This window comes from Chrysemys picta, unplaced genomic scaffold (assembly GCF_011386835.1).
Source record: "Chrysemys picta bellii isolate R12L10 unplaced genomic scaffold, ASM1138683v2 scaf24, whole genome shotgun sequence".
NCBI lineage: Eukaryota > Metazoa > Chordata > Testudines > Emydidae > Chrysemys > Chrysemys picta.
Genome location: NW_027052731.1, coordinates 336,738 through 351,599, shown reverse-complemented (window position 1 = coordinate 351,599; position 14,862 = coordinate 336,738). Strand labels below are relative to the sequence as shown.

Here is a 14,862-nt window from a genome sequence, read left to right as displayed (position 1 = left end):
AGAAGAGGGAGAACTCGAAGGTAGCTGGCAGCAGTAGGGAGGAAAAGCCAGGAGAGTAGAAATAAAGAGTTAATGATGCGGGCTTTGTCTTGTGTGGTGAAGGGTTGAAAACGGGTCTCTACTATCACACTAAACTTTGAAATAGCCGTGTGTGATGAAAGGGCAGGACTATAAAGGGAAGAGGTAACTCTAGGGGCTTGAATTCCCAGATCCTGTCGCTATTGCGTGCTTCTACCAGCCGATCTCAACCCAACAAATCCCTGAGGTGGTAGCAGTAGTGAGCTCTTGTCCTCTTTTTCTGGACTAGCCACCAGAAAAAGAACACGATACATGTGGCCAAGGAAATAGAGAGGCATGGGGGTCACTTGCAGTGTTGCCTGTTAACATGGCTCTTGTGGGGGAGCACCGCAGGTTATATTAGACTAGGTAGGAGCCACATGTCTCCAAACCTGCACATCCCGAGACTCCAGAGACCTCTCTCCAGATCCCAGAGTTTCCTCAGAGTCCTAAGGAGCCAGATGGAATCTGGCCTCTCCCCTCTCCCCCCCGCCCCCCAGCTCAGCAGTCCAGAAAAAGCTATTTGTAGACATGTTGTGTGTCCTCTGCCACACTCACCTGTTGCTGACTAATGCAGTCACAGAGTCCAGGCTCAGTGTCATGCATTCCTCTGGGCTGTGACAAGCAGGAGGACGTGAGCTGCAATGGATCCCCCTGTGCATTGGCTGAGTGGGTAACCTCTCTACTGCCATATCTGGTTTCCAGCCCACACGCACTAAGGAGGAGGGTGAGGGACTTACCCCAAAAGTGGGTGTGGGAAGAAGCAGAGTGAAGAGGTGATCAGAGAACCATCCCATAGCATTCCTCCTAGAGTCACTCCAACAACCCCCTGGCTCCTTCCTGCCGTAGGCCACAGCCCCTAGGTTCCATAGGGAATTTCTGAATTAACCCTCTAGAAAGCTGCCTCTGGCTCTACAAGCTCTCACACAGCCCTGTCACCAGAGGTAAGGAATAAGGTCCTGCCCCCCGCAACTGCTTGGGGGAATCCGCTCAGAGAAATCAGTGCAGGGCTTTATGCATCTCTACAAACAGATCACTTTGTGTGGTGTTGTCAAGAAGCTGCACACTCCTTGGCAGCTCTTTTTAGAGCAACATTAACTCCCCCAGGGATTTCTGCTCTAAATGCTCTGGGCCTGAGGGAAAGATTCTGTGGAAAACAGGCCTTTCCCTTGCTCCAATCCAGGCTCTGCTGTTCTGATGCTGCAGAGCCGATAGGGAAGGTGTGAGGGTTCCTGGGCAGCATGGTTCTCTTTCTTTCCCGGTACTTTCCAATGGAGGGAAGAAAGGGAGACATGAGATGGAGTCTCTCCCTGGCTTACAGATAACCCATTCTGCAGTAACACAAGTGTGGACTCAGGGGAATGCTGTGCTGCGGAGCATGTGCCCTGCAAGATATCACTCATGAAGGGAAGCAACACTGCTCTTGGCACTGGAATCTGGGCAATAAGGAAGAGAAGTTGGAAATTCTCCCTGGGGAGGGGAAATGGGGAAACCCAGTGGGATGATGTGTATGACTGGAATGTTCGTGTCGCTGTGACGTTCCCTTCCGGTGTTATCTGGACCAGTGATATACTAGGCCACTCCAATCCTTGACTCTGGGAGCCAGCCTTACCCTGCTCTGCTGTGAAAACCCCACTCCTGGGCTTTTCACCCACAGCCTCTCGCATGTAAGCTGCTCCCAGCTACTCGCAAGCGAATGACACCAGCCAATATCTCCGGTCCCAGATGCAACCCTAGAAACCTCCATCTTGCAGTGTCCAGTTATGCCCACTGGATGCTGCAAGGTTATATAAGTTCATCAATTTAACAAAGAAATTGATATGCACCAGGCTTGTTATCTCAAGGGGAGCCTCCGACACACTTCAAACCAAACACACTGCTTCACGTAGAATAAACAAACAGATTTATTAACTATAAGTGATTATAAGTCAAAGCATAACAAGTCAGATTTGGTCAAATGAAATAAAAGCAAAACGCTGATCTTAACACTTTCAATGTCCTTAAAAATGCTTCTCACCACAGGCTGGCTGATTACTTTTCAGTCAGGCTCTCCCCTTTGATCAACATTTCAGTTGCTTGATGGTAGTGGTGTCTGTAGATGTAGGTGGAAGAGAGAGAGCATGGCCTTTCTTTCCTTCTGACTTTGCTCCCCGTCCCCTTCAGAGTCAGGTGAGCATTACCTCATCGCAGTCCCAACCTGCCTAAAGGAACAGGGTGACTCCCTTGAGGGTCTAATAACAGATTATTTTGTTGCTGCCTGCCTAAGCCAGTTTCCATTGTTCCTGTGAGGCTGGGCTGGAGCTATCTCTAGACCAGATCCTGCATTCCTTGGGCACTCTAATTCCCTTTGGCTTTGGGAGGTGCACAAGGAAAGTAGGTGCAGGTCTGAAAAGCAAATTCATATTCCCCCAGCAACACCAAAACCACAGCAGTACTCAGAAATTCGAAAGCCACTAACAGTGGGGAAACCTCGGGAAAAGTTCCCCAAAGCCCTAGCTACAAAATAAAATATTGATCATTATTAATGCAGTTTGTTAAAGAACAAAGGCCCAGTGAGGAATCAACTGCAGGAGACATAAGCCATTCAAAACTACATAAAGTACAGTGAATATGATCCAGGCGTAAATCAACATCTCTTCATTTCCATGGCATTAGCATGATTTACACCCGCTGAGAATCTGGCCCATTATGTGTTTGCACATGTTTGATGGGAGGTTGGATTGGTAAACAAAAGCACAATGTTGTCAAGGGGGTAATAATTACTAGGAAATTACTAGTTCTAAAATACATGGCTGGCAATGTGCTCCCTTGCCTCTCTTAACAGCTGTATGGAACTAACAAATCTTAAAAAAAGGCAACATATCAGTGAAATCAGTCGGGGGGAGGGTCAAAAGTTATCCAAAAAAACTGTTTTTTGATGGAAACAGGTTTTCAACTAATAAACATTTTTCACAAAAAGGATCTGCTTTCTGTGGAAAAACTCAAATACTGCAAACTCAAAAGATTTTGGCCCAAAAACAGATGATTTTGGGCGTGGATCAAATTTTGGGAGGGGTTTCAGCTGAAAATTATCAGGTTTTGAATTTTTGCAGGAAAAAATATCAAAATTTTCTGCAAGAAGAAAACCAGCCCATTTTTCTTTCAGACAGGGCTGGCTCTGCCCAAGTGCTGGCAAAGTCCACAGTTCCCACTGACTTCAATACGACAGTGGGCACTCAACTCTGGAAAAATCAAGCCCTTAGAGCTGCTCCTAGAGCGGGGAACTGTATCTAAACCCGCTACGGTTTTCTAGCCATGTATTTTTTTAATGAGAAAATAAAAAACATTTGCAAGGAAGGGAGCTTGCAGGGACCGCCCCACGAGCCCTGAGCTCAGCGTTACGCGGGGGCTCGCTGTCTGCCAGGGAACTGAGTCTTTGAGTTCACTTGGCTGCTGCCAGGGGGACGGGACAGCTCCTCTGCACTGGGCATCTCTGGAGCTGCAGGCGCCTGGCGTGGCCTTGGGGCTCTGGCTGCCCCTGGCTCCCGGCTCTGCCTGGCCCTGGGGCTCTGGCTGCCCCTGTGTTCTCCACACGTTGGGTGGCCCCCGCTCACCTTGAAGCCTGGCGGCTCCCGCAGGTCCCACCGGCAGGCACAGCAGCAGGATGCCCATGATGCCAGTCACCTTCCTGGCCATGGTGTTCAGTCCCCGCAGGACTGGAACCTGCCGGGCTGGGGCTGGGGCTGGGCCTGGGGCTGCTGCATTAGCAGGCGGGGCTTCCTCCTCCTTCCTGGTGCGCTGCCCGGGGCCTGAGATGGGCCAGGAGCCCGGATGCTGCGGCAGGGGGCACAGGTGATCGGCCCATGGCTCCTCCTCCCGGGACTGCTGCAGCGTCGGTGTTTGACACAGGCCATTGGAAATTGGAAAGGTGCAGGAAAGAGCCACAAATACGATCCAAGGGGCTGGAGAAAATGTCTGATGGGGAGAGATTTACAGAGCTGAATCTATTGAATATCACAAAAAGAAGATCAGAAGTGACTTGATTACAGAGCATAAATACCATCCCAGGGAGAGACTCCCGGGTACTAAAAGGCTCTTTAGCCCAGCAGAGACCACCAGAACAAAAACCAATGGCTGGAAGTTAGAGCCAGACTAATTCAAATGAGAAATAAGCATATACGCTGACTTTTATTTTTCCTGGTGGGTGCTCCATCCTCACTGCACCCCAAGGCCCCCCCACTCCACCTCCTCCCTCGAGGCCCCGCCCTCACTCTGCCTCTTCCTGCCTCTGCTCTGCCCTCTCCTCCGAGGCCCCATGCCAGCTGCCAAACAGCTGAATGGCAGCCCAGCTGTGACTGGTGGGTGTTGACCACCCCTGCTATTTTTTTCCATGGGTGCTTGAGCCCTGGAGCACCAATGGAGTCAGTGCCTATGCCTGATTCTCTTCTCACTTGTAGCCGTGTAAATCAGGAGCAACCCTAAGGAAATCAGTTAATGAACCCCAGCGGTTCACCAGCCTGGGAAGAGCCTAATGAGTGGCTGTGGTTCAATAACAGATATAAACCCAATCTGACAAGCCAGAGAAGGCACGTCAGACTGGCAGTGCCAGCAGGAATCTGAAACACACTTCTTGAGTTGAAGAGGGTACTCAGCAGGGGTAAGGCTGACTGGCATAGCTATACTGGCAAAGACGCTATAGTGTAAACAAGACCTGCATTAACCACGTTTTCAGGCAGTTAATTTCCCTTGTTTCCTGAGGAAGTGGTGTTAGTGAGGGGGCATGATTGGAGGGCACCTGTGGGAGGGGAATGATCTGCCACTTTAGCTACCAGCTCTGAGCAGAGCAGCTTGGCATGCACAGAATTGGGGAAAGGCAGTGGCAGTGAGTCTGCATGCCCCCCACCCCCAAACTGCACCCATGGTGGAACTCCCCATCCCCCCCCAACACTGCAGCATCACCACCCCCGCCAGGCTCCCTCTGCCTGAAACAGGACTCACCTAGTGGTGCCTGCAGTTGGCACTGGCTGGGAGCTGGAGCTTGCCCAGGAGATCTAGGTAGCAGGCGGGGCGACCCAGGGGAGCAGGGTCTCACCACTGCTGATCAGACTGGGTTTTTGCAGAGCAGAGGGAGCCTGGTGCTCCCCCCTTACCCACCTCTAACCCTAGCTGGAGCAGTGGAGCAGCTCCCTGAGGCTGCTGGAGGAGGAGCCCCACCCTCCACCGAAGTCTGACTCAGGCCTGGGTCAGCCTTTGCTGCAGCAAGCCCAGGGGGGCTACAAAAGTTGAACAGCTAATAGGTGATTAATGCAGCCATCTACCAGCTGATCGGTGGGGGTGGGGCTACTTATCCCTGGCTGGGGCTGCAGCTCTATTGCTGGTGGGTGTTAAGCACCCGCTAATTTTTTTCACTGAGTTCTCCAGCTCTGGAGCACCCATGCAGTTGGCACCTATGGAAATAAGGCCCAACATTATGACAGTGGGGGGTGATTAACCACTAGAACAACCGGCCAATGGAAGCATTTGATTACCCAGATTCTGATTCCTCCAGATCCAACCTGGAAGCCCTGCTGGAAGGTCCTTTCGCCAAACATAAGTCATTGGGTCAATATAGGGGTAACTGGGAGAAATTCTCTGACCTGTGCTATACAGGGGGTCAAAGTCAATGTTCTAATGTTCCCCTCTGGCCTTCAAATCTCTGGACCTATGAAGCTGCTGCCAGGCAGCACTAGGTATGACGGCTTGAGTGTGTGCCAGGCGCTGGGAACAGGCCTGCTCAGTGCATGGCACAGGCCCACATTGCAGAGACTGGGGTGTGGAGCTGAGAACAGAGAGAACTGTCATTGTAGGCTGTGTTCAGGATGGGATTGGAAGGGACAACAGGTGTCTGGAGTTGCCCGTGTCTGGGGTCTTGGACAGACAGCAGAGGGGAAGCTGTGTGTGGTGTACATTGCCCTGGTACAGTTTCCAGTAGCAGGGAAGGGAGAGAGATGAGGAGCCAGAGAGGGTTTCTGGAGGCAGGTTGGGTGGGGACTGTGAACCTGGGACAACAGGGGGTGTTTTCATCAGAAGGATGTGAGTTGTGTCAGGTCCTTCCAGAAAGATCCAGACTGCTGACCCCAGCTTTGTGACCTGGGATCTTTCTGTGTGGGACACAATTCCTCATTTCTCAGTCTAGTCATCTAGACATCTGAATTCCCATCACAATTAAAAACAGACTGTGTCTCCTGTTCATAGAATCATAGAAGATTGGGGTTGGAAGAGACCTCAGTAGGTCATCTAGTCCAACCCCCTGCTCAAAGCAGGACCAACACCAACTAAATCATCGGAGCCAGGGCTTTGTCAAGCCGGGCCTTAAAAACTTCTAAGGATGGAGATTCCACCACGTCCCTAGGTAACCCATTCCAGTGCTTCACCAACTTCCTAGTGAAATAGTGTTTCCTAATATCCAACCTAGACAGGCAGGAGTATAAAAAATATTGCTCGAGCATGCAGGGATGTAATCAGAAAGGCCAAAACACAACTGGAGTTGCAGCTATCATGAGATGTGAAGGGTAACAAGAAGGATTTCTACAGGTATATTAGCAACATGAAAAAGGTCAGGGAAAGTGTGGGACCCTTAATGAATGGTGGAGGCAACCTAGTGACAGATGATGTGGAAAAAGCTGAAGAACTCAATGTTTTTTTTGACTTGGTCTTAGCAGACAAGGTCAGCTCCCAGACAGCTATCCTGGGCAAAACAGTATGAGGAGGAGGTGAGCAGCCCTCAGTGGTGAAAGAACAGGTTAAGGACTATTTAGTCGATTTAGTTGGTGTTGGTCCTGCTTTGAGCAGGGGGTTGGACTAGATGACCTCCTGAGGTCTCTTCTAACCCTAATCGTCTCTGATTCTATGATTGTTTTTCTATTTTTTCCAGTCATCCTCCACCCCTTTCTAGTCAATGTCATTTTACTGGTGCCAGGGGCAGTGTCTTCATGTGACCAGACCAGGCTCCACACTGAGATTTCTGGGATTACACTCGGCTGTTTGCAGACTATGAATAGTGTCATGATACAAATCACTCACCTATATTACCATCATAACTGGAACTGGTATCACAGATCCTAGTGAGTGCTCCTTCCTGGCTACCCGCTAAGGCTGCTGTCAGGGCTGGCTCCAGGTTTTTTGCTGCCCCAAGCAAAAAAAAAAACAAAACAACCGGAGAGCCACCGCCGAAGCAACAAAAAAAAAAAAAAAAAAATCTACACAAAAACCCCCGGAATGCCGCCCCTTGAAAAGTGCCGCCCCAAGCACATGCTTGGAATGCTGGTGCCTAGAGCCGGCCCTGGCTCTGTATTCCCAGGGATGTTTCAAGCTCATGGAGCATGAGCAGAGTCCAATCACACCCCCAGTTTTGGGGTCCTTGGCGCAGTCTCTTGCCACTTAGGACTTGGTCAGATAAAAGAAAGACTTTGAAGCTTCTCCATTCTGATTCTCCTTCCATATGTTTGTGTCCTTCCAGCATCCAGCGAGTCTCCTTTTGAGCCTCCAAGGAGAGGCATGTGTGTAGTAAAGGTTGGCTTTTCAGCCTGGATTATCACACACACATCGCCAGAGGAGCAGAGGGGAGTGAAAAAGTCAACAGACAGATTGGAAACATTGTTTGTTGATGTTTTTTAACTCTCATGGTTTGTGGGGCCAATCTGATGGTTTTTTAGGATCTGACTCATGATTTTTGATCTCTGAGGCTGACAGTCCTGCCCCAGTGTGTCAGAAGTGAGTGAAATCTGCTCTCCAAAGCAGGAGTAAAGGAAGAAAATGGCCAGAGTGGTGAGTGAGTGGGGACAGTGGCGACTCAGGGTGGAGAGCTGTGGGAGCTGCAGCAGGAGGAGGCAGAGTCGTGTCTCAGCGCAGCACTGCAGTCCCTAGTGCAAACGGCTCTGCGACAGAAATGTGATTGTGGCAAATCAGGCAGCTGGTCTTGCTGGAAGCAGAGATTTGAGCAATTCCAGACGACTGCTGGTTTAATAGAGGAAGCCCAAGAATACCAGGTAAATGCCTGGCCATTTGCCATGGGTGATGCTGCTGATGACATCCTGTGTGCCAGACTCCTCACTCTGAGGAGAGGAAAGACTACGCCAAAGGGAAAGAGGTGTTTAAGGCCCATTTCCTGGGCACATAGAATGTTATCTAGGAAAAGGCCAGTTTGAATAGCAGGTGCCAGGAACCAGAGGAAACAGCTGAGATTTTCATTACTGCAGTTCATAGTCTGGCTGAACGTTGGAAATATGGAACATTTAAAGATGAACTAATAGGAGATGGGCTAGTTATAGGGTGACCAGACGTCCCGATTTTATCGGGACCGTCCCGATATTTCCTTGTTTGTCCCGCGTCCCGACCGACATGCGGTCGGGACAACCGGACAAACAAGGAAATGCCCCGGAGCCTGGAGCCCGGAAGTGCTCGCACCCCCCCCGCCCCGACTCCGCCCCCTCCTCCCCCGATTGGCTCCCTCCCCGAATCCCCGCCTCTTCCCCGGGCTCACCATTCCTCCCCCCTACGCAAGCGCTGGAGGGAGGCCCGGGAGACGCAGGGGAAGCGCGGGACCAGGGTGAGTAAGAGTCCGGCCTGGCCCCGAGCAGGCAGGACTCAGTCGGGTGGTAGGGAGAGGAGGGGGGCGGCCCGCGGGGCCAAGCGGCGGCTGTTGTTCTCCCCCCCCGGGCAGCGGGACTTGGGAGCAGCCGCTGCTGCAGCTCCCACTGCCGCGGGGGAGGAAGCGGCCATGGCGCTCGGCGGCTGCGGCGCCCCCGAACCCCCCGAGCCGGGGCCTGCTGCGGGGACCCAGCAGCGCGCACGCTGGGCCCAGCCCCTGGCCAGTCGCGTCTGGGCTGCTGCCCAGCTGGTGCTATCCCGCGGAGGCATCGGCAGCCCAGCCCCGTTTGTTCCCCTGCGGAACCCGGGCGGGACGGGGGGGCTGGGGCCTGCTGCCCCCACTCCGGGGCCGCCGCGCGATAGCACCAGCTGGGCAGCAGCCCAGACGCGACTGGCCAGGGGCTGGGCCCAGCGTGCGCGCTGCTGGGTTCCCGCAGGAGGCCCGGGCTCGGGGGCTTCGGAGGCGCCAGAGCCGCGGAGCGCCATGGCTGCTTCCTCCCCCGCGGCAGTGGGAGCTGCAGCAGCGGCTGCTCCCGAGTCCCGCTGGCCGGGGGTGAGAACAGCCACCGCCTGGCCCCGCGGGCCGCCCCCCTCCTCGCCCTACCACCCAACTGAGTCCTGCCTGCTCGGGGCCAGGCCGGACTCTCACTACCCCGGCCCCGCGCTTCCCCTGAGTCTCCCGGGCCTCCCTCCAGCGCTTGCGGAGGAAGGGTTTTTTTTTTTTTGGCCCCGCCCCCCCCACGCCCCCCCCACGTCACACCCCCCCCCCCGCGTCCCGATATTTGTCTTTGGTGATCTGGTCACCCTAGCTAGTTATAAGAGACACTGACTGATCAACACAGCTTCAGTTAGACCCAGACTGCACACCAGCAAGTGTGATAGCAAAAGTGAGAATGGTGATGTAAGCAGAGTCTGAATGAATGAGCTCTTCTCTGATTTCTAGTGATGAGCTGGAACAGGAGTAGTCAATTATTTTTTGTCAAGGGCCAAATTTCTTGGTCAAGGTATAGTCAAGGTCCAGACTCCGGAGAAAATAATAAAGACATTATAACAACAATGATAATTATAAGATTTTGGGTCTGTTCAAAAACATCTGGTGGTCCGGATTTGGCCCGCCATCATCTGCCCATTGACTGCTCCTGGGGGGAAAAGACTTCAGGAGCAGATTGTATTTGCACAGACACACCTACACTGCCTAGGCATGCAGCAGAGGGAGCTGCTCTGCCAAAATGATCAGTTTTGGCTGGTTTTGGGTTACAAATCACTCTAGTATTTGAGTGGAAGGGCAATGAAATGTTGTTATCCTGAGTGTGTGAGCAAAGGGCATCAGAACTGTGATTTGCAGGCCCCTGACTGAGTGGGTCACGCAGGGATTCTCACTTGCTAAGCAGGGGGTAGAGTTGCCAAATCCCAGTGAAAGAGAGACAAGGGTGGAGGCGGGAATTCTTTTCTGGTGGTGTGGGCTCTGGCTAAGAGTGGTCTCTCCCTTGTTTAAAGACAGAGCTGGTTAGTCTCAGTGGTGAGCCCTTGTTTTGTTCCGTGGTCACTACCCCTGCAATCACTGCTAACCAGCTGTAGGTGCTGAGCCTTAGACCTGGTGTGGGGCCATGTTACAGTGAAAGGGACTGTCCAGCCTGCACCAGCAGGGAGGTTCCCCACTACTGGCTGAAATCCCTGAGAGCTGGGTAAGTGACAGAACCTCTGAATGTGGCAGCGGAGAAAGTGGTGGCAGCAGCGGGCCATGACAAAAATGGGTGGAGCAGCAGAGTGAACAACAGCAGTGGTGGGTGACAGCAGCGAGTGAATGCTAGCAACTGTGAGCCAATTGCAGAGGCAGCAGCTGAAGCATTGCTCAATGCCTCCCCCCACACCCATGGTGGGAGGTTGTAACGGGGTCCCTGAGGTGTAACGTGGACTGTGGGACTGCTGAGCCCTCCAACCCCACCTGCCTGGGCCGTCCCTCACACTGCGGTGCTAATGTCAAGCTACAAGCCTCGGACAGGCCCTGCACTCACACAGCCATCCACAGGCAGGGACACACCTGTTACCCGAAATTGGGTCAGCTAGTGAGCTTAGGGAGGACTAATGACCCACCAGAGTTTGGCAGAAAGCAGTACGTTTATTATATTGATAGCTAAGCTCAAAATAGAGGGTGGTGTCACATTCACACTTGCATACTCATGCTCCCAGGACAGACATGGCACTGGAGATGTCAGGATCCTTCAACGTAAGTGTCCCACAGCATAGCGATGGATTGTGCGATGAAGTTAAGTCTTCCCGAGGCATGATGGAATGCAATGCGGTGAACCACTGGCCAGGCAGTCCGGGCGAAGGGCCTTCACGGGAGGTACAAGCTTGTGAGTGCACTGCTGAGCACATGGCCCCTTCCCCTTTTAAGGACCTGCTCCTCATGGCCTGTGACTAGAGATGACTTGGCTGCATCTGGTTGGTCACACTCCACCTCAGCCAGTGTCCATGCAGTGTCCATGCATTGGGTGTGTGAACGCTGCCTAATTAGAGTCCCAGACACCTTGTGGAGCTTGGGGGCGGAGGCTCGACTGATTAGGGGGCCTATAAAAGCGGCCGCCCAGCCAGGCAGTGGCACAGCTGTGAGCAGCGGCACAGGAGGCTGCTAACAGGGGAGTTTGAGTGGGAGTCTCATTGGAGGAGAAGGTATCTGTACTTGTGTCTGTCTTTGTAGTGCTTGTGTGTGTAGAGGCCTGTAGGGGCACTGTGCTGGGAGGGCAGCCGAGCCCTGAGTAGGGGGCGGAGCTTGGCTGATTAGGGGGCCTATAAAAGCAGCCGCCCAGCCAGGCAGTGGCACAGGAGGCAGTGAACAGGGCTGCTAACTGGGGAGTTTGAGTGGGAGTTTGCAGGGGGAGGTGGAAGGGGAGGCAGGAGGGCGCGGTGTCCCGTGTGCTCTATTTCCCCAGGTGCACTGGGCAGAGACTACAGCGGCCATGAGCCAAGCAGCAGGGGACACAATGCAGATGATTGCATGTGGAAGCTGCGGTATGTACATGGTACTAGAAGGGGGAAGCCTAAACAGAGGTATGTCTGTATGAAGTGCCGTCTAATAGAGCTGCTGGAAGAAAAGATCCGAGGGTTGGAGATGCAGGTAGATACCCGGGTAGAGTTTAGAAGGGGGTTCGAGCAGCTGATGGAGGAAAGGCAAGGAGGGGCTGAAGGGGAATGCTCAGGGGTTCAGGTGGAAGCAGGGGCTAAGGTCTGTGAGGGGGGAATATCTGAGGGAGAACAAGGGCAGTGGAAGCATGTGACCATGAGAAGCAGGCCAAGGAAAAGGAGGGCTAGTGAAGGGGAAATAGAACTCAGGAACAGGTTTGGGTGTTTGGATAGCGAGGAGGGGGGGCAGCAGGTGGTAACTGAAGGTGGGAGGGTGAGGAAGAAGAGAAGAGCAGCTAGCCCAATAGAGAGAGGGGAGGAGTTGATGGAGACAGCACCAAATCTGGGCCCCGGGAGGATACAGGATGGCACAAGGGGGAGTATAAAGGAAAATAGGAACGGACACGGGTTACGACTAGAGGGAACAGAGGATAGATTAGTAGATCGCACTGTCGCCAGGCAAAGGCAGGTTTACGTGATTGGGGACTCCTTACTGAGGAGGTTAGAAAGGCCTGTGACCAGGGCGGACCCAGAGAACAGAAGGGTGTGCTGTCTACCGGGTGCTAAGATACGGGATGTGGACCTGCGGTTGAAAAGGATCCTAAAAGGAGCAGGTAAGAACCCCTTGATAATCCTTCACGTAGGAACAAATGACACAGCTAGGTTCTCGTTAGAGAGAATCAAGGGAGATTATGCCAGACTGGGGAAGACGCTCAAGGAAATCGAGGCTCAGATCATCTTCAGTGGGATTCTGCCTGTTCCTAGAGAAGGGCAGCAAAGGGCTGACAGGATTGTGAGGATAAATAGCTGGCTAAGGGAGTAGTGCTATAAGGAGGGCTTTGGGATGTATGGTCACTGGGAGGCTTTCGGGGACAGACAACTGTTCTCACGGGATGGACTTCACCTGAGTAGGGAAGGAAATAGACTTCTGGGAGGGACGCTGGCTCATCTCATCAAAAGAGCTTTAAACTAGGAATCTGGGGGAGACGGTTGGGAGATGTCCAGTTAATCTCCACGCCAGATTCCAACATTGAAAAGGAGGGTGATGAGATAAGAACAGATATGTCCAAACCCTTCCCCCCGGCTATAAGAAGGAGAGGGGGGATGAACAGCAAGGGGTCCGTACCAAATTGCATAACTGATGGGAGACAGGCTAAACGGCATACATTAAGATGTTTATACACCAATGTGAGAAGCCTAGGTAACAAAATGGAGGAATTGGAGCTCCTGGTCCGAGAAATGAAACCGGATATCGTAGGAATAACCGAAACCTGGTGGAACAGTAGTCATGACTGGAGTACAGATATGGAAGGGTATGTGCTGTTTAGGAACGATAGGAACAAAGGTAAAGGTGTGGGGGGGTAGCATTGTATGAGGTAAACTGTAAAGAAATAATAACTGATGGAATGGATAAGACGGAGTCTGTCTGGGCAATACTCACACTGGGTAAAAGAACTACTAGAGCCTCCCCGGGATAGTGCTTGGGGTGTGCTATAGACCGCCGGGACTACCCTGGATATGGACAGAGAACTATTTAATGTTTTTAGGGAAGTAAATACTAATAGGAACTGTGTAATCATGGGAGACTTTAACTTCCCGGATATAGATTGGGGGACAAATGCTAGCAACAATAATAGGGCTCAGATGTTGCTAGACGTGCTAGCTGATGAATTCCTTCATCAAGTAGTAGCTGAACCGACGAGGGGGGAGGCCATTTTAGATTTGGTTTTGGTGAGTAGTGAGGACCTCGTTGAGGAAATGGTTGTAGGGGACAACCTTGGCTTGAGTGATCATGAGCTAATTCGATTTAAACTAAATGGAAAGATTAACAGAATTATATCAGAGACTAGGGTTTACAATTTCAAAAAGGCTAATTTTAATAAATTAAGGGGACTGGTAAGGGAAGTGGATTGGGCTAACATATTTATGGATCTAAAGGCGGATGGCGCCTGGGATTATTTTAAGTTGAAGTTGCAGGAGCTGTCGGAGGCCTGTATCCCGAGAAAGGGAAAACGGTTAGTAGGAAAGAGATTTAGACCAAACTCGGGGGTGGTACCGTTGGACTGGAGAATAGCTAATGTGGTTCCTATTTTCAAGAAAGGGAAAAAAAGTGACCTGGGTAACTACAGGCCTGTTAGTTTAACATCTGTAGTATGTAAGGTCCTGGAAAAAATTTTGAAGGAGAAAGTAGTTAAGGACCTTGAGGTCAATGGCAATTGCGACAAATTACAACATGGTTTTACGAAAGGCAGATCGTGCCAAACCAGCCTGATCTCCTTCTTTGAGAAAGTAACAGACTTTTTAGATAAGGAAAATGCAGTGGACCTAATATACCTCGATTTCAGTAAAGCGTTTGATACGGTACCGCACGAGGAATTATTGGTTAAATTGGAAAAGATGGAGATCAATATGAAAATCCAGAGGTGGATAAGGAACTGGTTAAAGGGGAGACTGCAGTGGGTCATACTGAAAGGTGAACTGTCAGGTTGGAGGGAGGTCACCAGTGGAGTTCCTCAAGGTTCGGTTTTGGGTCCCATTTTATTTAATCTATTTATTACTGACCTCGGAACCAAATGTAGGAGTGGGCTGATAAAGTTTGCGGATGACACAAAGTTGGGAGGTATTGCCAATTCGGAGAAGGATTGGGATATTCTGCAGGGAGACTTGGATGACCTTGTAAATTGGAGTAATAGAAATAGGATGAAATTTAATAGTGAAAAGTGTAAGGTGATGCATTTAGGGATGACTAACAAGAATTTTAGTTATAAGCTGGGGACGCATCGGTTGGAAGTAACGGAGGAGGAGAAAGACCTCGGAGTCCTGGTTGACCGCAGGATGACTATGAGTCGGCAATGTGACGTGGCCGTGAAAAAAGCTAATGCAGTCTTGAGATGCATTAGGCGAGGTATATCTGGTAGGGATAAGGAGGTGCTGCTTCCGTTATACAAGGCACTGGTGAGACCTCATTTGGAGTACTGTGTGCAAGTTCTTGTCTCCCATGTTTAAAAGGGAACTCAAACTGGAATGGGTACAGAGAAGGGCCACTAGGATGATCAGAGGAATGGAAACCTGTCG

The 14,862-nt window shown here is 51.6% G+C and overlaps 1 long non-coding RNA gene across 1 annotated transcript in view; it reads right to left on the bottom strand.

The window, feature by feature from the left end:
* Nucleotides 1-772: 772 nt before the first annotated feature.
* LOC135977752 (uncharacterized) overlaps nt 773-14,862 on the bottom strand; it is a 28,787-nt gene continuing 14,697 nt past the window's right edge. Inside the window, exon 4 of the long non-coding RNA XR_010595199.1 lies at nt 773-4,040. This is a non-coding gene — a long non-coding RNA (uncharacterized LOC135977752). The remainder of the gene's footprint in view (nt 4,041-14,862) is intronic.